Here is a 22,623-nt window from a genome sequence, read left to right on the forward strand (position 1 = left end):
TGAGTTAGGATGCAGAATTGTCGCCGTATCTTGTGCACCATTGGAGTCTCAGGCCTGACGCAGTGCCTGGCTCCAGGGAGGTGCTTATTAAGCTAGTTGCAGGATGGCTGAGTGGCCGACCAAATGCGTGAGTAAGTTGAATCAATGAATGGGAGGGTATGCACAGATGGGTGAAAGTTGGCCGTAACCTCCAAGTAATTATAATCTACTAAGAAAAAAAAGCATGTTTGTCAATAATGCTAAAATGAGACATGATGACAAAGGAGCCGTATGGAGGAGGAGCTGCGGGGTCAGTGCAAGGTCACCTGGAAGATGTGTGAGTCTGCGTTTCTCAGAGCAGAGTTCGGTTGATGGATGTTATGGGCTGAATTGTGTCTCCCCCAAGTTCATATATTGAAGCCCTACCCCGCAATGTGACTGTACTTAGAGACAGGGCCTATAAGGAGGTGATTTGGGTTAAACCAGGTCACAAGGGTAGGCTCCTAAGCCCTTATGTCCTTATAAGAAGAGGGAGAGACACCAAGAGTGTGTGGTACACGAGGAAAGGCCTTGTGGGCCCCCAATGAGAAGGTGGCCGTCTGCCAGCCAGGAAGACAGAGGCCTCCCCAGAAACCAACCTCTGGCCCTTTGGTCTCAGACTCCCAGCCTCCACAACTGTGAGGTGGTTTACGCCATCTCGGCTTTGACACTCTGCGATGGCAGCTGTACCAGACTCACACACGTGGGGACCCTGGACCTGAGTGCGGAAGTCAAGGTGGACAGAACCCAGAAGCACCAGGCTGTGTCACAGAATTCAGAAGGCACCTGGCCTCCTTCAGAGGCTCACGTAGAACATGCACACCCAGGAGATTCAGAGTAACAGCCCTGGCTGCGGAGTCAGCCTGCCGGGGCCCAGGTCCTGGCCCTTTCCTCCGTCTAGGTGTGAGATCTGGACAGGTTTTAAACCCTCAGCTTTCTCATTTCTAAATGGGAATAATAATAGTAATTACTGTGATAACTCCTTGTTGTACAAGTAGCGTTGTGAGCCTGAAATTTCTCTTCCATACGCAAAACACTCAGCACAGAGCCAGGCATGGTGAGTCCTCAGTAAACCCAAGCTGCCCCTCTTCACCCTTGCAGTGTCTGCTCCTCAGTGTCGCCGCCCTGGGTGCTCCCTTCTGTCAACACATTCCAGGGGCAACAGCCACGGTCCAGAACATTTTGGGACCTCCTTTCAGTACCCAGCTTCTAACGTGGAGAAATCAGTTTGGCACTTCGTGGCCAGCCTCCCCCTGCCCCTCAACCATCTTCCCCACCTTGAAAGGACCAAGCTTATGTCTGAAGGATTCCATGCAGACCGTGGCTAAGGAGAGGAACCCTGTTACTGAAGGACAAAGATAGGCGCTCACTGAGGATGTCCCTAAGAATAACTTGCCAGTCCTAAGCGGGATTTCACGCCAGGAGTTTAAAGGTTATTTTTTTAAAAACGTGATGGTGAAGGGGTGGTGTTTGAGCTCAGTGGTGGAACTGGAATATGTGCATGTCCTTTCCAGGGAGCATCTGTGGAAAGGCCAGGGTCTACACATGCACGAGTGTATGCCGTGGTTAGAGACAGCAGCCTCCGGTTCCGCCCGAGTGCGTCACCCTGGCATTCTGACGCTCCGAAGTCATGCCTGCTAAGAATCTCCGGAAAGGCGGAATTATAGCTGCTTTTGTTTTATTTGGTTACACAATCCCATGTTTGGCTTTCTTTATTGTGCATTTATTACCTTGATAGTTAGGACAAAACTAGTCTGTGGCCATACCACCCTGAATGCACCCGATCTCATCTGATGATTAGGGCAAAATTAAGCAAACCTTAGAACATTTTTTTATTTATTGATTAGAGAGAGAGAGAATTTGTTGTTCTACTTAGCCATACACTCATTGGTTGATTCTTGTTTGTGCTCTGACCGGGGATCAAACCTGCAAACTTGATGTATGGGGACAGCGCTCTAATCAGCTGAGCTACCCAGCCAGGGCCTTAAGCAAACTTTGAAGAATCTTTTTTAAAAAAAGGGAAGAACTCTAAACTCCCAGGTGCCCAGGGCTGTCCCAGGAATCCTAGGTGGCGTATTCCAGCGTTGCGTAAGCCATCATCGAAGACATGCAAAAGTAAAGGCATATCACCTTTTGGAGAGCATTTGGCAACATGCTTCACAAGCTATAAAAGTGTCTGTCTGGAGTGACCTAGGAGTCCTACTGCTGGGAGTGTGTCCAAAGGAAACAATCTGAAGGCAGGAAAGGCTCTGTGTAGCAGGATGCTCATCATGGTGTTATTTGTAGCAATTGAAATGTGGAAGCAAAATGAAGGCCTCGCAACATGGGACTGGCTAAGTAAATGAGGCAGCATTCATTTAATGGAACTCTGTAGCCCTGAAAACTTCTAATACCAAATGCTATTGCAGTGTGGGAAAATGTGCCTGTTAAGTGGGAAAGGTGGCCTACGAACTCTTATGCACACCGTGATTATACCTGTGTCCAAGTTCTTTGGCAAATACAGTTGCTCTTAGACGGAAAAATGAAGGGAGACTTCGACAGGACCTGGCGGTGGGCCTGGGAGAAAGGGGGTTCACAGATGTCTCTCAGGTTTGTGTGATGAGCATCTGAGTGGGTGAAAGTCCCATTCATTAGGAGTCGTGGTGGCAGAGGGGGAACACGTTGGGGTGGGGGAAAGATCAGTAATTAGTTCCTGACATGTTAGGTCAGAGACGTCGGGGAGAATCCAAATGAATGGATCTGAAGCTCAGGAAAGAGGTCCAGGCTGGGGGTGGAAATTCCGGAGCCATGAACTTGTAGGTCCCTGAGTGAGGGTGACTTCGGGCAAGGAAGAGGTGGGGCAGTGGGTCTCACCCACAGTTACTGTTAGGGCCCCTGCAGGCAAGTGAACCAGAACCTCCTGGGGGGGTTGGCAGATTGGGGTGGGTGCTAAAGCGAGAGGGGAGTGGCTGGGTGGGAGCCAGGAGCTCCTGATGGCTGAGACTGAGAATGGGAAAAGCCTCCGGAGAAGGCGGGCCAAGGAGGAGGGAGTGGCCACCTGCACCAACTGCCATCCAGAGGGCAAGTGTGGGCCTCGGGCCTCTGGACTCAGCCGTGTGGATGAGGCCCTTCCAGCTCTGGGGTCCCGTGGATCCGGGGTCCCGCAGAGCCCAGCGCGGGACCTTATGCTCAGGCGGCAGGCTGTAAGCGTCCATTCTGTTGAACTGAACAGAACAGCTGTTTGTCAGTTGCTTTTTGTAAAGTAAACATTTTCCATACCCCAAATTCTGGCACACGGTCTGTAGGATTTTTGCGCTGCTTCTGGGTGGAAGAGGCCATGTAGGAAATGCAGTTTGGATACAAAAACAGTGAAATGGCAGGGATGTTTTGACAGCTCATGGGTACAGTGTGGCAGAATGAAACTGGAACAGATGCAGGAAAGTCTGGAGCAAAACTGAACATGGAGTGACATTTCCCCCAATATCTCTGGTCAGCCTCCAGCCTGGCTCCAGATAGAGAGTAAGTTTCTGGAGCACAGAGGGGTGGGCATAGAAGATGTTCTTGGCATCCCCAGAACTGCTGGCACAGAGAGGGGACTTCGTAGGTGCTCAGTATGTCCTCCATCAACTAGGATTAGCTAGGAGCTGCAGAAAGGGCACCACACGCAGGAGCCTGCCCCAAACATCCCAAGCCCCTCTGGCGTTCCCTCAGCTCGCCAGGCTGGAGACAGAGATTGGGGCTTTGGAGTAAGTAGAGGGGTTGGCTAGGGACTGCATGGCTTGTGGGTCAGGCATTCAGAGAGGGCACCCAGGGGACAGCTAGTCTCTGTTTCACAATGTCTGGGGTCTCGGCTAGGAAAATGCAAATGACTGGGGAGTGGCTTGAACATCTGAGAGGCTGGAATCATCTGGAAGTTTCTTCACTCTCACGTCTAGTGCTGGGATGGAGATGACTCAAAGGCCGGGCGCAGCTGGAGCCGTGGGGCAGAGCATCTACACGTGCCACTCTGTGCGACTTGGGCCTCCTGCAGCACGGAAGCCTGGGGGCAGCTGGACTTCCTACATGGTGACGCAGGGGTCCAGGGGTCCAGCGAACAAGGCAGGAGCACCATGACCTCATATGACCCAGTCCCAGAATCACATGATGTCATTTCCACACTGGAGAGGGGACATGGAAGCCCCCTTGGAGTCCTCTTCAAACAGCACATCTCTGCCTGTCACTTCAGCCTCTCTCTAAGGGCGGTCAGACTCAGTTTCTGGGAACAGACATGCTGTTCACGTCCCTGTCTTTCCTGAGACCTCAGGGTCTTTATCATCTTTCAGTCAAAACCAGAGGCCTTCCGGCCTAGCATCTCATGCAATAGGGGCTTGGGAGTGAATGCCCCTCGTTGCACAGAGGCCACCCTAGGGCTTGGCTGCAGCTGCTGACCTACAACGGGGAAGGGCGGTGTAGACTGTGCAGTGCTGCCCTTGCCAGAGGGCTTAGCACACTCTGCCCGCACCCTACTCTGGGCCAGTGTTTCCCTTCCCTTGGACTGAGGCAACCCAAACCAGACCCGGTGGCCTCCTCCCGACCACTGCAGACCCAGAGCTGGGAGCAAGAGGCTAGGCAGTGCTTGGGGAGAAGTAACCAAGGTCTGGCCTTCTACGGCTGGCTGCCCATGGCCAAACCTGAGGGGTAGTAGTCACGGTTTGCAGGCCTCTGGGAAAAGAGCCAGCAAGGCAGATTCTCCCTCCCCGATGCTCTGGTTCCTGGAAGACTTCAGCTTTGGGGACAGGTCCCCTAGCCAGGCCAATCTGGGTGTGCTGACTGAGGGCTGGTAGGGGAGCCTAGCTCTCTCCACGTGTGTGTGTGAGTTGGTACATTTCTGTTTCTCAAGGGTTTGGCTCTTTGTGCAGGGAAGGGATTTTTGCAGAAGGATATGAGAATCAAGGGCCTGGGGACATCTCCCCTCTTTTCTCTAGTTCCTCCTCTCCCAGAGAGGGAATGCCCCCAGAAACCAGAATTTTTGAATCCCGAATGGTTGGAGCCTCAAGGCTTTGTTCTTGGAACCTCAGGGCTTTGTCCAGACTCCCGAATGCCCTTTCCCAGACTTCCCACAACTAGAGGGACAGGGATCCAGGAGAGGCCTTGGAATTCTTCGTCCTCATCCTCATCCTCATCCTCCGCCTCCCCTGTATCCACCATTCTAGCCCTCCATCTATCCATTCAGTCAGCATTGCAACCCGTATTTATCTCCTTGAACTCCTGTTCGGTGCCAGGCACGGAGAGAGATCTCAAGCTCAGGCCCTGTCTTCAAGGGCCAGGGAAGAAATGGACTTGCAGTAACAGCCGTACCAGCGGGAAGAGCCAGCCCCAGGGTGTGAGCACAGTGCGCTGGAGAAGCAGGGCAGGGTTCGAGAAGAAGCAGCATTTGAACTGGGCCCGGGGGTTGTTGGGATCTGGCCCCAGCAGATGGGGCAAGGAGAGGGGAAAGGAACTATGGTGGCAGGAAGGACCCACATGTGGGGCCAGGTCAGGACCGGGGTGCAGCCGCCCTGCAGTGCACAGGTGCTATGTCAGAGGACCTTGGCCTCATCCTCCAGTGCTCCCTGTCTTGAGTCCTCACTTCCAGAGGGGAAAGAGGATCTGGTGAACTGGGTCACAGAGACCCATAGGAACAGTCTTTCTTCCTTCTCCCAAGGGCCTGTATTCAGAAGAGCACCCTGACTGCATGAGCTTTGGGACAGAGGACCCATTTGTGGCCCACATCGGGCCTCTAGGCGTGCGGTAACGAGCCTGAACCAGAGTGGGGTCAATGGAGAGGAAAAAGAAGGGAAATCTCTGAACTCCAGGGCCAGGCCTTACCTTCCACCTGCAGCTCCTTAACACAAGAGGGGCTGAACTGTCTTTGATGGCAGATATCCCTGGAGATGGGGAGTAGATGTAGAGGCTAGGAGTAACTGGGGTCTCCATCTTCTCTTAGCTGCTGTCCTCCCAGCTCTCTCCAGTGCCAGGCCTGAGCCCACTGGTCTGGCCATGCGCTCTCTCCTACTTCTCTTCGCCCAGAGCATTCTGTGTGACTTAACCAAAGGCATGAAAGCTACTGGTGGAAGGCTGCTGCTCTGGCTGCCCAGGGGTCAGCTGAGGTCAGTCAGTGAGGACATGGGTTGGAGAGCTGTCTTTCACCACACGCCATGTGGATGGGCCTTTTGGGGCCCGTCACTGGCAGTGACGGCAGACAGGATGGAATGGGGCGGGGGGCGGGGAGGCGCTGCGAAGAGGCCCCGTTCAGTGCATTGGCTGGACCTGGACTCCATATGAGTCATCCAGATTGTCCAGCTTGCCCATCCCCGAGGGCCATGTAATTGTGCAACTAGCCACTCCCTTCCACCCCCCAGTTTTCTTGGTAGAAATCGGGCCAGAGACTCAGGCACAGAGAGTAATGTGGTGATGATTTTGCTTGCTCTTCAAAATGAACTAGTTGAATAGTTATTGAGCACCTCTTACTGGGTAGGTATTGAATATCTGTCTGAAATGAGCAAAACGAGCACTGTCCTCAAGGAGCCTGTGGTCCTCTGGCTGCGGCGCCAGTAGGCTGCAGTAAACGTGGGTGGATGCAGCTTGAAAGAGGAGCTAGGCCTCTGCAGGATGGCAGGGGTCTCCAGTGCCTGGTTTACAAAGCAAGTGCTGAGCCACTGCCTACCCCAAAGTTCTGCATTTTAGCTGTGACCCCGCAGAGGAAGGGCTGGGGGCTGGCTTAGGTCCTGGTGCACCCCTTCACTGCTGCTCTTAATTTGACTTCCAAGATCCCTTGCCACCTGGCCCTGCCCATCTTCCGGGGCTTGTTTCCCACACTGATTTCCAGGCTCCCTTGTTCCAGCAACAACAGACTCCTTGCTCTTTCCCAAATGGCCCATGAACTTTACCCTCTCTCCATTCATGCCTGTGTGCTGTTTCCTCCTCTCCTCCCCCCTGGCTCTGCACTCAAATTTGGAATCTGAGTCAAGCCTCAGGCAGACTCCCAGGCCAGATTCCCCTCAACTGCGTCCCCATCTCTCTGTCAGGGTCAAGCAGGCATTGTTCTGACGCTAGCGCAGCGTCGCCCCTAGTTATCTGACTCAGACGCTCACTGGTGTGCGGGTCCTTTGAAGGCAAAAGTGGCGCTCTTTCTTCTGAGAGGGAAGATGAGGCACAGTGAGTCAATTCGGGTTAGCCTGTCAACTCGACCACTAACCATTCTGTGACCTTGGGGAGATGACCTAAGAGGTCTGAGCCTCAGTGTTGTTGCCTGTCGGATGGGGAAGATATTACCCACTGCCTAGGATTGTCACTAAGGACAGGGTAGCTGCGTGCCTGGCAACTATGAAATGTTCTGTGAGGGCGGTTCCCTCCGCCCATTCCTCTGTGCCGCTCCTGTGGGCCTCACTGCACAGGCGACATGTTCAGTAATTGACGAGTGAAATGAGTGACCTGAGCTCAGACATAAACTGAAGCATATACAGTCAACTGATTTCCTGTCAAGGCACCCAGAATATACCGTGGGGAAAGGACAGTCTCTGTAGGAGATGGTGCTGGGAAAACCAGACATCCACATGCAAAGAACGAAATTGGATCCTTACAGCATACAAAAAACGAACTCAAAATTAATTAAAGACTCAAATATAAGACATGAAAGCATAAAACTTCTAGAAGAAAACATAGATAGTATCCTTGACGTTGCCCTTGACAATGACTTTTTGGATGATGCCAAAAGCTTAGGCAACAAAAGCGAAAATAAATAAATGGGAGTACACCAAACTAAAAAGTTCTGCACAGCAAAGGGAACCATCTACTAAATGAAAAGGCAACCTAGAGAGAAGGTATTTCCAAACCGTATATCCAATAAAGAGTTAATATCCAAAATATAAAAGGAACTCATGGAAATCAATAGCAAAAAAAAGAAAGAAAGAAAACCTAATTAAAGATTGGGCAGAAGATCTGACTAGATATATTTTCCAAAGATATACAAATGGCCAACAGGTGTATGAAAAGGTGCTCAGCATTGCTAATCATCAGGGAAATGCAAATCAAAACTGTGGTGAGATACCTCCTCACACCTGTCAGGATGGCTATTGTGAAAAATAAATAAATAAGTGTTGGCAAGGACTCAGAGAACAGGGAGCCTTGTGCACTGTTGGTGGGAATGTAAATTAGTGCAGCCACTATGGAAAACAGTATGGAGGTTCCTCAAAACACTAAAAATAAACTATCAGATGATCCAGCAATTCCATTTCTGGGTGTATCTAAAGGAAATGAAATCGGTATCTGAAAGCTATTTGCATCCCACAAGTTCACTGCAGCATCATTCAAAATAGCCAAGACACGGGAACAACAGAAGGGTCTGTCAATGGATGCACAGATAAAGATCCTGTATTTGCAACGACGTGGACGAAACTGGAGGATATTTTGCTCAGTGAAATGAGCCAGGCACAGAAAGAAAAATACTGCATGATCTCACTTACATGTGGAATTGAACAAGTCTAACTCGGACGCAGAGAGCAGACCGGGGGTTATCGGGGACAGAGAGGCGGTGGGGGGTGGAGATGGGGAGATGCTGGTCAGGTGCACAGGCGCAGTTGTGCCCATGCGTGCGTCAGGGAGCTGATGTAGAGCACGATGGCTGTGGTTAATACGCGGTAGCGAGAACTGGGGCTTTACTGAGAGTGGATTTAGGTCTCTCACCACACACGCAAATGCTAACTGTGTGAGATGATATATTAATGAACCTGACTGTAGTAATCATTTCACTGTTATATGTAGATCAAATAATTTTTACACCTTAACTATAATACAATTTATTATTAAAAATAAATTTAAAAAAACCACCAATGACTGTCATCTCTTCTGGATCCATAAGCTGTCCAGATAAGAAGGGACTCTGCAGGTCACTTGGTTTATGTCCTTTGTTTCATGTTTCCTGAAACCGAGCACTGAGGGCACCCAATATACCGAAAGTCACTGGAAAGAGTCACAATTCAAACCCGAATCTGCTTTTCTAGTCCAAAGTTCTGACAGTTCCTGGAGGTCTGGCCTGTCCCTGGGGGCTGACAGGCATTGGCACCACCGGGGCACCTCCTGACATGGATGTGGATTCTGTGTGAGCATCCTCCATGTCCACACCCCGCTAACTCCCACCTCCTCCTGGATTTTTTTCCTACTGGTCCAAATGCCTCCAGGGAGTTTGGTATGGCAGCCAAAGATGGTAGAGACTGGCACTTCTCTGGCTCTGCAGGGAGGCAGTCCTTGATTCTAGCTTGCTACTTGCTTTTGCTTTGGAGAAAGTTGTCTCCTGTGCCCCAGGTCTCCTCCCCTCTGCCCTTTCCTTTGGTGTCATGTCCCTCTGCCTTTCCCTCATCCCCCTCCCCTCAAACATACCCTCCTCCTCCCCCATCCCTCCACCTCCTCCCCTACAAGCACCCTGTTTGTGGGAACCTGGTTTCAGATTAGCTCCCAGGTCCGTCTTCTGTCCTGAGGGTACATCTCTCCCAGCGTCCCATCTCAAAGAACTAAGGTTTTTGTTCTGGTTAAAATGGCTTCTCACCTTGTAAAGTATGACACCCTGCTCACCAGTCAAACAAATTCAGGTTCTGTGAGGGGGGCTGGTAGGCTAACACGGCATCAGGTCAGTCCAGAATGTTCACATGCAGAACAGAGCACCAGAGTGAAAAGGGCTGGGGACCGGCCTGTCCCTGGACTCCAGTGCACAGGGACGCCAGCTAACGCCCAGAGACATCAGGTAGACCTTCCATTCTACACCCTGAAAGTGGCCAAGGAAATAACACCCCCCCAAAAAAAGAATAAAAGAAGCATTTTATACAGAGATTTATTTGTCTTAGCAGAAAATTGGGAAGCATTCCATGACCTGAGCAACAGCTAAGTGAAGCCAACTGTGGGCTTCCGCACTGAGGGTCTGCCCGAGCCAGAGCACAGGTCCTGGGAACCGGCTCTCTGTAGACACGCTCTTGCGGACTGCAATTTACCTGTTCGCTCTAGACATTTGGAAAATCAAAAAAGTGTAAAGATGGACATAAAATCAGCCTTTATCTGCCCTCCCAAGACCACTGGTGGGTGGCAAGGCTCTCCCTGGAGGATTGAGAACAGACTCAGAATGGCAAGCACTTCCTCGGATTTTTAAGAGACAATGAAGCACAATTTCACAGATTTTTATTTTAATACACAACCAAGGCTGCTCACAAATATCCTCCTGTATCAAAGAAGGATTAGCAAGCCATGGTATTCATAAACCCAAATTAGTAATCTGTAGAATTTGTTGGGGCCCTGAAGTCAGCCTTCTACAAAGGTAGCTGGTGCCTTTGCCGTCCTCGGCCAAGTGCCCGCCGTGTGCGAGGGTGCGGACTGCCAGATCTCCCGCAGTTCCCAGTAAGGACACTGTGCCCTCAGTGTCATCTTGAGTTGGTTCCCGTATTCAGTGACTGCCGTTCCTGCTTTTTAATGATAAATAGCTGAGAGTTTAGCTCCTGCAGTATTGATTTAGTTTTTGTGGGTTGTTTAGTGTGTGTAGTACTTATTTGCATATGTGAAACCTATGATTTTTCTTTAACCACTGTGTCTTAAAGTATCATCCTCGCACCACCTACATTGGGATCGCTTAGGGCACAGGTGGCAAACACAAGGCCCGCGGGCCGAATCCAGCCCTCCACCTTGTTTCTACCGGGCAGCAGGGCCGAGCTCTTGCTTAACTGTTAAAGAGTAGGTACATTTATACTGCCCTAAAATTACATTCGGCCCTTTGAAGGCAACCGCGAGGCTGATGTGGCCCCCCATGAAAATGAGTTTGACACCCCTGTCATCTTAGGTGCTTATTAAAAATGCGGATTCCTGGGCTCTCACCCAGACCCCTTGAATCAGAATCCCTGGGAGAGGGCCCCCGCATAAACATATCTGTGCCAGCAAGAACCCCTGACCATGTTGTTAGTGTGTTTGCATGGAGGTTCAAAATGAAATCGCCCAGACCCTTATTGCTAAAACAACTGTGCACGTAATTCTCCAATTCTGCTTATGTAGAAATGTGTTGCATGTGGATTTATTCTATTTAAATATCCTGCAAGAGAAAAGGTGTTGTTTTATCACATAAAACTGTGCGTAGCTTATTTTAGGAAGTATGTGGTAGGTGATTTGTAATGCCCCTCTCTTAATCTGTGCTAAATCCCCACGTTGTTTTTCCCACCGACACACACATGAGCTTGGGTTTAAGGAGCCAAGACCCCAAGAGGGCAACACTTGGCTAGAAAAACTCTTAAAGAAGGAACATGGGGACCAAGACAGGGAGGGGTTCTGGAGGACTCTCCACAGGTCACAGGGAGAAGCTGAGCCTGAGAATCAAGGATGTGGCTTGAGGCTGTGCTGGAAAGTGGCTGGGAGGATTTCAGGACACCACCACCACCCCCTACCCCTCCTTGTGGGGCCCTCTGGGGACCGCCTTCCTCTCCGCCCCGGGACTGTGCCCTGGGGGAGGGGCTGGTTCCAGGGTCCCCGCAGGCCCTTTATCCACTGCCCTCAGTTCTGACTGGAGCACATTGTGTCCTGGCTGTGCCCCTCAGAGCCTCTTAGTGACGGCCCTGGACGGGCGCGCGGCTGGTCCGGGCCTGCGCCCATGTATTATGCATCAGCAGCTCAGACAAAGCTTCTGTGTATGGGAGCTGGGTGGGGTGAGGGCTTGGCCCCCCACAGAGTTTTATTTACCAGGCACTGGATGCCCAGAGGGTGGGATGGTGGGGGGTGCTGCGTACAGGATATGGGCTTTGCAGTGGGGCCTCTTGAGAGGAGAGGGGTGAGGTGCCATGGGCACAGGAATTCTCTGGGGTACCTCTGGTGTGGCCTGCGGGTCTCAGGTACCTGCAAGACATGACTAATTCTGACCTTCCTAATCAAATCACAAGCTGCCATCAGAGAATCAGTCATTCCCTCCGGATGGGGAGCCTCTTGAGGGGTGCAGGCGGGTCTTGCTCCTCTCTATAGCTCCTAACTTGGGGGCCTGGTGCAGGGCAACCACACAGTAGATGTGTGTGCAATGAGAAAGGGTTCCGAGCCTTTCTGGCCCATTCCTGAGCCAGAAGCTGTGGCCCCGGCTCGGAGGAGAAGCAGAAGGAAGAGGCACAGCCCTCTGACCTAGACACTTACTGCCTGAAGGAAGACTGAACTTCACCCAGCTGAGGAGGATCAGGGAGGCTGCCGTTTGTACAGCTGCTACTGTGGGCCAGACCCACCGGCTAGTTGAAAGGTCAGTTGACAGGCAGGGCTAACTTTCTCCTCCCAGCAGCCCTCTCCCAGCAGCCCTTTCTCCATTCTGCATGGCCCTTCGCTGTGCCTGGAGCGCAGTATTGTGGCTCAGGTTGGCTGGACCCGGTGTCCTTGGACTGCCCGTGACTGAGTGTGGCTTGTGATCTGGTCGTGAGCAGTGCCATGGTGGGTGTAACTGGGCTGCTGTTGTGGCCATGAGTAATCAGCGTCATCTCGGGGGCCTTTTCAGAGAAATATTCATGATTTTCCTCTACTACCCCAAGTCCCAGGTTACATGTACCAGGGGAGGAGGGTTCAGAACCTTTAGGAGGATCCACGTAGCTTGGTAAACTCTCGAGCTGTCCTAGTTTCTCTCAGACGAGTGTTTAGCCGTATTTCTAGTGTTATTTATAGATTTCAGAATTTTGCTACCAGTCCACCAGAACAGGAAGAGTTTGCTCAAGGTCACTCATGCTGCCTGGCCCGCCAGCCTTGCTGCCCAGCTGCACTCCCTTAAATCAGGTGGCCACCCTGCAGCCAGGGTCAGACTGCCTGCTGGACGCCCTGGGCAGTGGTGCGAGTCTTCCAGGCTGCAGCTCGTGTGACTCTGACAGGCCATGCGTGCGGCTGTCTGCATGTGAACCGTGACACGCTCAGGGAATCCCACCTTGCAGTCATCTGTGAGATCCTTGTGTGCGGGGGCTGGCCTTACCCAGGGGCCCACGGCCTGAGACTTGCCTCCCAGGTGCTCACAGTCTCAGGGGAAAGATGGGCAGGCACACAAGGGAGTGAAGGGCATTTGGTTCTGGAGCCTAACTCACACAGGCAGACTGGTTCCAACCCCACAGATCTGCCTTCGGGATAAGGTTTTGAAAGGAGGATGTGGGGCCGGCAAGTTAGAGGGGAGAGTGCTGTGTGTGCGTGTTCGTTCTCTGCAAACTCTGTGATCCCAGGTGACAGGTGACTGTCATCTCATTGATGGACAAAAGGGCTAAAGAGCTAAAGAAAGAAGACCCAATCCATGAAGAATTTTGAGTGTTGGGAAGGGGAGTCTGGACTCTGTTCTCTTAGCGTGGGTCCACTGAAGGTGTTAAAGCAGAAGGCGATGTCAGAGGTGTTTTGGTTTTCTTTGGAAGAAATCTCCGAGGCTGAAATAAAAGGTTTCAGGGGAGAGGCGGAAGGGAAGGAACTGACACTTACACACACTTACCAGGTTCTTATTTTACCTTGTCCCACTCAGTCCTCCCAAGAACCGTGGACGAGGAAAGACGAGCCTAGGCTACCCGATGAGGGCCGAGGGCTTGGAGGATAAGGGAATGGTTCATGAATTGTTGGGACTAAGTGACAGCGGATCTGTCTGCTTCCAAGACCAAACTTCCACGTGACGTCCATTCCCTACAGCTTTACAAAGCTGGACAGAAACCCAGAGGCAACATGGGGGTTTGTAGTTGAAACGTGGGCACCTGGGATACCCTAGTAAGCACACTATTCCGGACGGCTGCGTTTTCAGTTCACTTCAATGAGTGTTTACTGAGGATCTACAATACTACATGCCAGGCTCTGTGCTAGGGGCTGGGAACACAGAAGTCCACCTGGCTCGATCCCTGCCCCCAGGAACCTACAGTTAGCACTGTGGCTTTCCTATGTGTTTGGGGTGCACTCTTAGAAAATAATGTTATGTTGTGACCGAGACCAAGAGCATGTGCACACACACACACACACATACACGTTATGTATGTAAACCCAAAAATCCCGCCATGCACTCTGAAATTTTTTACTCTGTTTCATTTTTTTAATGCTGACAGCAGCCTACCACTTTGGTTTCATAACCTACTAATAGGAGGTGACCCTCCAGTGTGGGAAACACTGCTAGTGTTGTACACTATATTGTATTTATTGTATTGCATATAAATTGTGCGATGTGCGAAAGAGAGCAAGGAGTTGGCTCTTTTGATTGGGAAAATCAGGGAAGGCCCCCAGTTCAAGTGGCACTTGAGCTGGATCAGGATGAATGATAGGATTTCAGTCAACAGACAAGGGGGAAAGGCAGCCAGGTTGAAGCAACGGCGCAATTACAGCCAGGAGATAGGAGAGCGCACTGCGGAGGCGCCAGCACCGATGTGTCTGGCGTGTGAGCAGCACTTTTCCTGGGCTGCCACATTCAGCCCTCATAACAATCCTGTGAGAGAAGAACCCTTCATGGTACGGACGAGGAAATTGAGACTCGGAGAAGTTATATTACTTGCCCGGGGTCACGTGGCTACTGAATGGTAGAGCCAAGATTGGAACTCAGGCAGTTCCACTGAGATGTAAACGTGAGCTTCCCAGAGATGTGACCCTAAACATATTGTGGGGTGAATTCATGGGGATGCATGAAAACAGCCTGGAAATACTTAATTCATTCTGGAGGTAAGAGAAAAACATTATACGTTTTTGAGAAAGGGAAGTGTCAATATCAAAGCTTTGTTTGGGGAAGATCACAGTGGCATTAGCATAGGAGACGGGCTCAAGGAGAGGCAGGGGCACCTGTCAGGAGCTGGGAACAGCATCTTTCTGTCCAGGTTAGCAGCCTCAGAGACCATTATGTCATATTAATCATAGGGATGCAGTTGAGGACATTAGCACATGCTAATGAGAATGAAAGGAGAATAACTCATGTTTCCCTTTTTACTTTGGCCGCTAGGGAGCTCAGGACTCCAATATGTAGTACTCTTCCAGGGAGCCTTTTATACACTCATTTTTTTTCTTGCCATAGTTCTCCTACCATCAATTTTCTTTCATCTGAATCCCACCACCTACTAAATTTTTCATCCCATTGAATGTACGCATTTTCGTATAATGCCTTAGAGTAGGCTTTAAATAAAACATGAAGTCAAACACACTGAAGCAACAGGAGAGCATTTTTTTCTGCAGACAAGATTGAAAGGTCCTGGAGGGTGGGGGCTATCTTACCATCTCCTGGGACTTCTGTCCCAGGGCTGGGTGCCAGGTGGTAGTTGTAAACCTTGCATTGTTGGAGCTGGAAAGGGCCCAGAGGATCCTGTCTCTCTCTCTGTTTCTCAAAGAACGCACGTGGACCACCAGTGGCGCACGAGGCAATTTCAGTGGGGCCTGCGTGCACAGGGCTCGGTGCAGTTGTCGCATACATATTTAATGTGTGCTGGAGAAATGTGCAGCTGACACGTCAAACCAGTGAGTGATGTCATGGATAAAATTGCTTAGAATGAGGCTCAGGCAGGTATTTAAGTTTTAAAAAGAGTCAATTTAAACCAAATTCTTAAATAAATATGATTCAGGTAATTTGTAGAGATGACAAAAGCGTGTTGGTACACAAATTATGAAGTTTGGAGACACTGATTCAGTTCAACCCCTCACCTGAAAAGTGATGAAACCTTCGCCCAGAAAGGCCCTTATCTGTGGGTCCTGTAGGTTGTTTTAAGCCATGGGAGTAAAGAGTGCCTTTCCCTTCCAGCCTCATCTGGCCCTGCATCTTGCTTTGAATCATTTGTATATTTCCCAATGCCTTCTGTCTTTTACTACCTCATTTCCCAGTTACCCCAGGCCTACAAGGCAGACACAGCAGGGGTTCCTGTTCCTCCTGTTTTCTTGAACAGACGGAGCCCCAGAGAGAGGGTGGGCCTGCCGTCACCCTGCCAGCCATGGCGGAGCCAGGCCTTCCCGCCGTGTGTCAGGCAGAGTTGGGAGGGGAGCCAGTTTCTGTGACGAAATCCCCCAACACATGCTAGGGAGTGGGCTGGGGGAAAGCAGGGCAGTCTGCTGGCTGGGCGCCACTCGGGAGCATTGCAGTCAGTCCACGCAGAGTCCTCGCTGCTCCGCTCCAGAAAGCTACGGTTTCTGAAGGAGCCCAGATGTTCTCCTTGCCCGCTCGCTAATGGACTCGTTACTTAGTTCAGTGTGGACGGATGATATCAGCGGTGAACATTCTCAGCTATGTGACCACTGCGAACCCTGCCAGCGCCCTGTGCGGACGCCTCCTGACTATAAGTAATGAAACCACAGTGTTTACTGAGCATCTCTGTGGTGCTCACAGATGGACTCTCACCCTGAATCAGACACTGTTCTGACCCCAAGGGACCCAGTCTGGTGAGGGAGGCAGACACATAAACAACTAGCCAGAGAACAATGCAGTAAGTGCTGGAATGGAGCAATGGACCGAGTGTTATGGAGGGAGCACAGGGGAGGGAGCGGCTGTTCTCCCTCGCAAGGATCAGAGAAGCTTTGCAGAGCAGGCGACATCTGAGCTGTGCTTGTGACTTCGAACAGGCTTTGCCGAGAGGAGAAGGCACTCCTGACCCAGAGGTGACCAGGAAGGGTCCAATTTGGCTGCGATGCAGGGCTGAGGGAGGCAGTGGCGAAGACAAGCTACAAAGGTGGGTTAGAACCATTCTCAAGCAGGAGTCCACAGCTGGCTGGGGTTCACACGTGCACGAACCTGGCAAGACCAGCCCACGTGCCCCTGAGGTGAGAATGTGCCTTTGGCCTCACAAAGTGGGCTTTCCCAATGGGCAGGCTGCCCAACTGGTTCCATAGTCCCAGTCCCTGAAGATTGGGATGACTGCTGGGCTGGGAGCAACCTTGTGAGAACCATTCAGGCTGGCTTTGGTGCAGTTGTTGGTTTGTGTTTGAGGAGGGGCTTTGGAGTGAAACAGGGCTGGTTCAAAGCCCATCTCTGCTCCTGCCAGCTATGTAACCTTGGGCAAGTCGTTTTACCTTCTGACCCTCAGTTTTCTATCTTTAAAATGGGGATAATGAGCCCTTCCCCTTAGGCATAAGAATTCATTGAGATCAAGTGGAAGGGGGACTTAGCCCACAGCCTAGCTTGTCGTGAGAGCTCGGTACATTAGCTGTTACCGTTTCAATGATGATGGTGTGGCAACTGCTCAGTGAGTGTCTGTGTGTGCGAACCGGAGTGAGTGAATGTGGACGTGAGGATGTTGTTGAGACCGTCCATCTTGGTGGAGAATGTGGCCACTGTATGAGGACGTGACAGTTGGCTTTATGTTCGCTTGAGTGTGAATTGACTACACAAGACTTGACTGAGGGCTGTTGTTGGCTGGAAGGATTCACTCCGTTGGAAAGCACCCTTGAGGTGTCATCCAGGTGTGTCCTGAACCTGTTGTGTGCATCCTATCTGAGGCACCTGTGCCAGGAGACCTTCAGATTTCTTTCATTGCCTCCAGTGACGGGGAGCTCACCACTTCCAACACCATCCATTCTGTTGTCACGCACCCCAGACTACTCATTAGAAACAAAAGCAGCTCACCGCCATGGAGTGCCTTCAGTGTCACAAGACGTATCCCCACACTCCGTCCACCCATCCACCCACCCATCCATCATTCCATTCATTTCTATTTGCTGAGCACCTACTATTGGTAAAGACCATTCTAAATCTTGGGGATACATCAGGGAAACAAGGCAGACACAGGCCCTGCCCTCATAGAGTTTGCAGTTGCGTTCACCTTCCCTCACAGCACCCCTCTGAGGTAGGCGGGGCGGGGTTAAGACCATTCCCATTTAACAGACCGGAAAACTGAGGACGGTGGCGGTGATGATGACAGCTGAAGTCCACAAAGGCCAAGAATGTGTCGGGGGCTGTGTATACTTTATGAGATCTAAACTTCACAGGAAGCCCATGCAGTAAGCACTATTCATATCATCCTCATGTTGTAGATAAGGCTCAGAGAGGTGATGTTGCTTGCTTGGGGTCACCCAGCAAGGAGATGGCCCAGCTTTTTAGACCTCCACCCTGTGCTGCCTCTGGAACCGAGGCCCTGAGACTTGCGGGAGCGGCAGAACTGGGGCCAAACTGAAGCAGCTGGAGTAAGACTAGGGGCCCTTGGCACATCGTTGGGAGGTCACGTGGGACGCCGGCAGTATCTAACATGTACAAGCAGACATGAGTGACCTCCAGCCCTCCCCAACCACAGCCCTGCTCCTCAGCCCCACCTTGTCCCATCGCAAAGGAACAGAAGGGGGTGAGGCCAGGCTCTCCCAGCTGCGATGTGGACTGAGGCCATCCTGGATGATGTCCAGGAGTTGTCTCAGGCAGTGGGGCAGACTCCTGGTGGGAAGGGCAGCCTGCACGATCCTTTGCTCCAGAAATCCTGCTGGGCTTCTCCATCTGGCACCCATGACGTGGGTGCAATGACTGCGTCTGGCTCATAGGGCCGGGTAACCCCAGTGTGTGCCACTTGCTGAGTGAGATTGGAGGCGGTGCCTTGAGCACCCTCACCGCTACTTCAGAGATCTCAGCGGTCGCTCTGCTGTGGGGCTCAGGGAGCACAGACAGGTTTCTTGGTGGCTGGATTGACAGGGAACTCTTTCTGGTTCTTCCCACTGTGCCCTGCCCTCTTTAGTTCCGCCTCTAGGGGGAAGGAAGATTTCGAGCTTGTGGGGCAGGGTGATGGAAGAGAGGAGAGATGGACTCAAAGGAGCAGGGTCACAGGTCCTGCCCCGGCCCCATCTTGGCAGGTTACGTAACCCCCTCTGATGCTGTTTCCCCACTTGATAAATGTCAGGGTGCGGTGGAAGCTTGAAGGAGCCTCACAAGGTAAGACATTAGAATTGACGGCAACACAGTTTCTAACACAAGTAATAATAATGAAGCACAGATCATCAGAATCTTGAAAAGGCACCGTTCAGTGTTTTACTCAGCCTGGAACTCGTAAGAGGAACTGCTATCTCTGGGGCCTAAAACCAATATGTGATATATTTCAAGTATTTGTTGTGCTTTGGAATCACCTGAGGCTTTTTACACATTAGATGGCGGAGATTCTAATTCAATGGATCTGGGCTGGGGCCGGGAGTCTCTCTTTTTAACTTCAATGCTGGTGACTGAAGGTTCCACCTGCCCAGAGCGGGGACCCTGTAGGACAAGTGGAAGCCTTCCCAGGAATCCTGTCTGTGCACCCCCCTAAGGCCCCTTGCAGCGGGCTTCAGAGAGTGCCGCTGGGTGGGTAGAGGGACCCAGGTCTCCTCAGGCCACTGAACAGAGCTTAGGAGTTCTAAACTGGAAACTTCCCTTGGTTTCTTTTATGCAGCGTTCTTTATCAAGGATCAGCACAAACAATTTCTTTAGGGAATTTTTTTAAGTCAGGTTTATCGTATAAATGACATGCAGCAACAGCCATCCTTTTGCGTGTACAATTCTGTGTGTTTCAACAACTGTGGTTGTGTAACCACCATCCATCATGACCTAGTACCTTTCTGAGGAGGAGTCACCACAAGCCTGGGACAGTGAGACAGTCTGCCTGCAGCTTAAGGAGGGAGGAGGGAAGGACCCCGGGACAGTAAGAGGCACTGTGGGAAGCCCAGCCTTTCCCTGCTGGGCAGCAGGAGGAAGAGGGGCCTGGAGAAGACCTGGGCTGGGACCTTACTGTGAGGGTGACTGGGTGCTGACGGAACCCAGGACCAGGGAAGGACAGGTGGGCTGGGGAGTGATGCTGCTCTCCTGCTGCCGAGGCTGAGCATTGTCGTAAGTGGAAAGGAGTGGCAGCCCCTCCCATTGTCCCGTCACTTTCGGCCCCCACATTGTATACCTCCCAGGCCAGCTCTGAGGTCTCACCAACCACATAGTTGCTCTGCAGTGACAAGGTCCCAGAAAAGAGAGGCCCAAAGCAGGTAGGACCTGCGTCTCATTCATTTACTAATCACTCAACAAACATTCATTAAGCCTGTACTGTACATACAGATATTATAGACCTGGTCCCTGTTCTCCAGAAGCCTATAGTCAAAAAGACATTCAAGCTCTTTATGCTGTGAATCTGAAACAGAGTAGATATAATATGGACAGGGCAAGGCTGGGCTTGAAATATAAAGTTTTCTGAGAGCAGAGGGGAGGAAGGAATTGATTCTACTGGGACATCTAGAAGGGCTTCCTGGAAGAAGTGGCATTTGTACTGGGCCTCAGGAATTACATTAGGCAGTTCAATTATCATTTGCTGAATCGAGTCTTGAAGGGGCAGCCTGATCTTCTTCCATCTGCTTCCCTACCCCAAAACCTCCAGGCTCATGGGGATGGCTTCCTTTCTGCCCCAGACCTCCCTACTTACCCTCATATTCTACCCCCTCCTCTTGCAGCCCACATGATTTGCTATGTGCTGAGGTACAGCTGGTTTGATGAGGCTGTGTGCTGAGGGTGTTTATATGCTTTCTCCTCTGTGCCCCAAATCTTCTCTCCCTGCCCCCTAACTGGAAACCCAGCAGGAAGCCTTCTATAAGGAGTGCCAAGACCCTCACCCGCCACCAAAACAGCCATATCAGTGCTGGAGGGAGGGAAGAAGGGGCAGCTCAATTTTGGTGGGCACTTTGCACAGTAATAAACTTAAACATTTAACAATAATGACACATTAACATAATGACCATGTGTTGAGTACCTTCCGTGTGCCAAGCATGCTTTATCTCATTTAATTCCCATAATAGCCCCATAGCTTGCTTGTTAAGTACACACTCAGTGGGTTCAAATCCCTCCTTTGCCTGTCCCCTAGATGGCTTTCGGCAAGTTACTTAATCTTTGTGCCTCAGTTTTCTCTCCTATAATTAGGGGACAATAATTACACCTACCTCTGGGTTGCTCTGAGGATTAAGACCTCTCACCAGAGAGGAACGAGAACCTGGGAGGGAGACCCCATGTGTCTGGGGATAGCTGTGCGATTCACCTCCAGCCAGGGCAGGGAGGAATGAGCTGGAATTGGGCGGCAGAGGCGCTATGATTCTGACTAGTGTTAGCAGAGGAGAGCCTAGGAGGTGAGACCTGCACGGAGGTACCAGGTGAGCCATGGGACTGTGCTGGGGGTACTAAGTAGGTCGTGGTGCTCTGTAACGTGGTTGCCCCCTGAGCTGGGCTGCTCCATGTTGGAAGTTCTGTAATCAAGGTCTGAGAATAGCATTTAGGTCAGAAACACTGGAAGGTAACTGGAAAGGCTCTGTGCATGGCTGCCCCGCACAGGTGTGGGGTTGTGCCTACACAAGGGCCCCTGGGAGGGGAGCAAGGGGAGGCTGGCATCTGCTCGTGTTCTATCGACTCACTGAGCTGGGGGCTCTGGCCCCACGCTGCATCTGCCAAGAGGAAGGGGTACCTTTTGCTAACGTCGTAAATGTGCCCCACAGACTGGGGTGGTCCTGACTCCAGAGGAGAGGTGAGTAGAGACACTTTGTCTGTAGAGGTGTCTGCAGAGGCCAGATGATGCCAGTGGGTCGGCTTTGATTCTCATGGTGACCAGGAGGGCCTGAGGCAGGAACACAGCCTGGGACCAGGACTGGGAGGAAATGATGTGTATGGAAAGGCTGAGCAACGAGCAACTTCAAGGGCTTCGTAATGTGCCCATGAGGTGGGCAGGGGACCAGCAGAAGGGTAGGTGCCAGGAGTGCGTGTGTGTGTGTGTGTGCGCGCACCAGGAGGGAAAGGAAAAAGAGCAAAGAATCCTAGCAGGACAGAGACACCACCCCCCTCTGTTTTTGCCACCCACATGGCCACTATGTTGGAAGGGGACCGGGAGGGTGCTGGCATTTGCTCAGTGCCCACCAGGCCCATGTGACCTCATTTTCAGCTCCACTTCTCCTTGTGGCTTCTGTCGTAATGACAGCCCTCCGAGGAATGAAGAAAAAAAGTCGGGGGAGACCTCCTTTCAGTTCTCAATCATGCTGCTGCTCCCGGGAGGTGCTGTGCGGGTGGCATGAATGGGGTTAGTGCTTTTCCCCTGAGGGCCCTCACTGCCACTCGGAGCTGTGCAACTCCTCCAGCAGCAGCACAGGAGGCAGAGGCAGCCCATCAGCCCATCCCACGGTGCTCTGCTGAGAGATCAGAGGAAACCGGGAGAGGGAATGGAGGGGCCCTGGGTTTCCTTTGCCCTCAGGAAGGGGCAAGCCTGCTGGGCATGGGCAGGGCTGTGGGGTGTCTGAGCCTCCTGATAATTTCTAGCTTGTTGGCTGTGGGGGCGGAGCCTCTGAGACACAGAGTCCTCAAGGAGATCACAGGGAGTGTCCAAGCACTCAGACATCTGCTACCTCCTGCCCTTCCTTCTTCATTCTTTATCCTTTTGTCTATAAGTAACAAAAAAAATCAACCAAGAATGACTCAAGCTATAGGCGTATTTATGTTTTATTGAACAAGAGGCCTGGACAGAGGCATTCCTAGAGCTGGTTTTGTGGCTCAACAGTGTCATCAAGGACCTAGACTTTTTCTGTCCTTCTGGTCTGCTTCTTCATCATGTTGGCTTTGGATCCTGGGCTATGACCTCATGAGCCCAAGATGGCTGCCACTGCCCCAGGTTTTACATCCTCAAATGCAAACAAAGGCAGGAAGTATTGTATCAGCCCATACACCAAGAAAGAGTTTTTCTTATG

At 51.5% G+C, this 22,623-nt stretch overlaps 1 protein-coding gene across 2 annotated transcripts in view; it reads left to right on the plus strand.

Moving 5' to 3' along the window:
• CORO2B (coronin 2B) overlaps positions 1 to 22,623 on the plus strand; it is a 122,724-nt gene that overhangs the window by 22,357 nt on the left and 77,744 nt on the right. The gene's annotated exons all lie outside the window — the stretch shown is intronic.

This window comes from Desmodus rotundus, chromosome 7 (genome assembly GCF_022682495.2).
Source record: "Desmodus rotundus isolate HL8 chromosome 7, HLdesRot8A.1, whole genome shotgun sequence".
Lineage (NCBI taxonomy): Eukaryota > Metazoa > Chordata > Mammalia > Chiroptera > Phyllostomidae > Desmodus > Desmodus rotundus.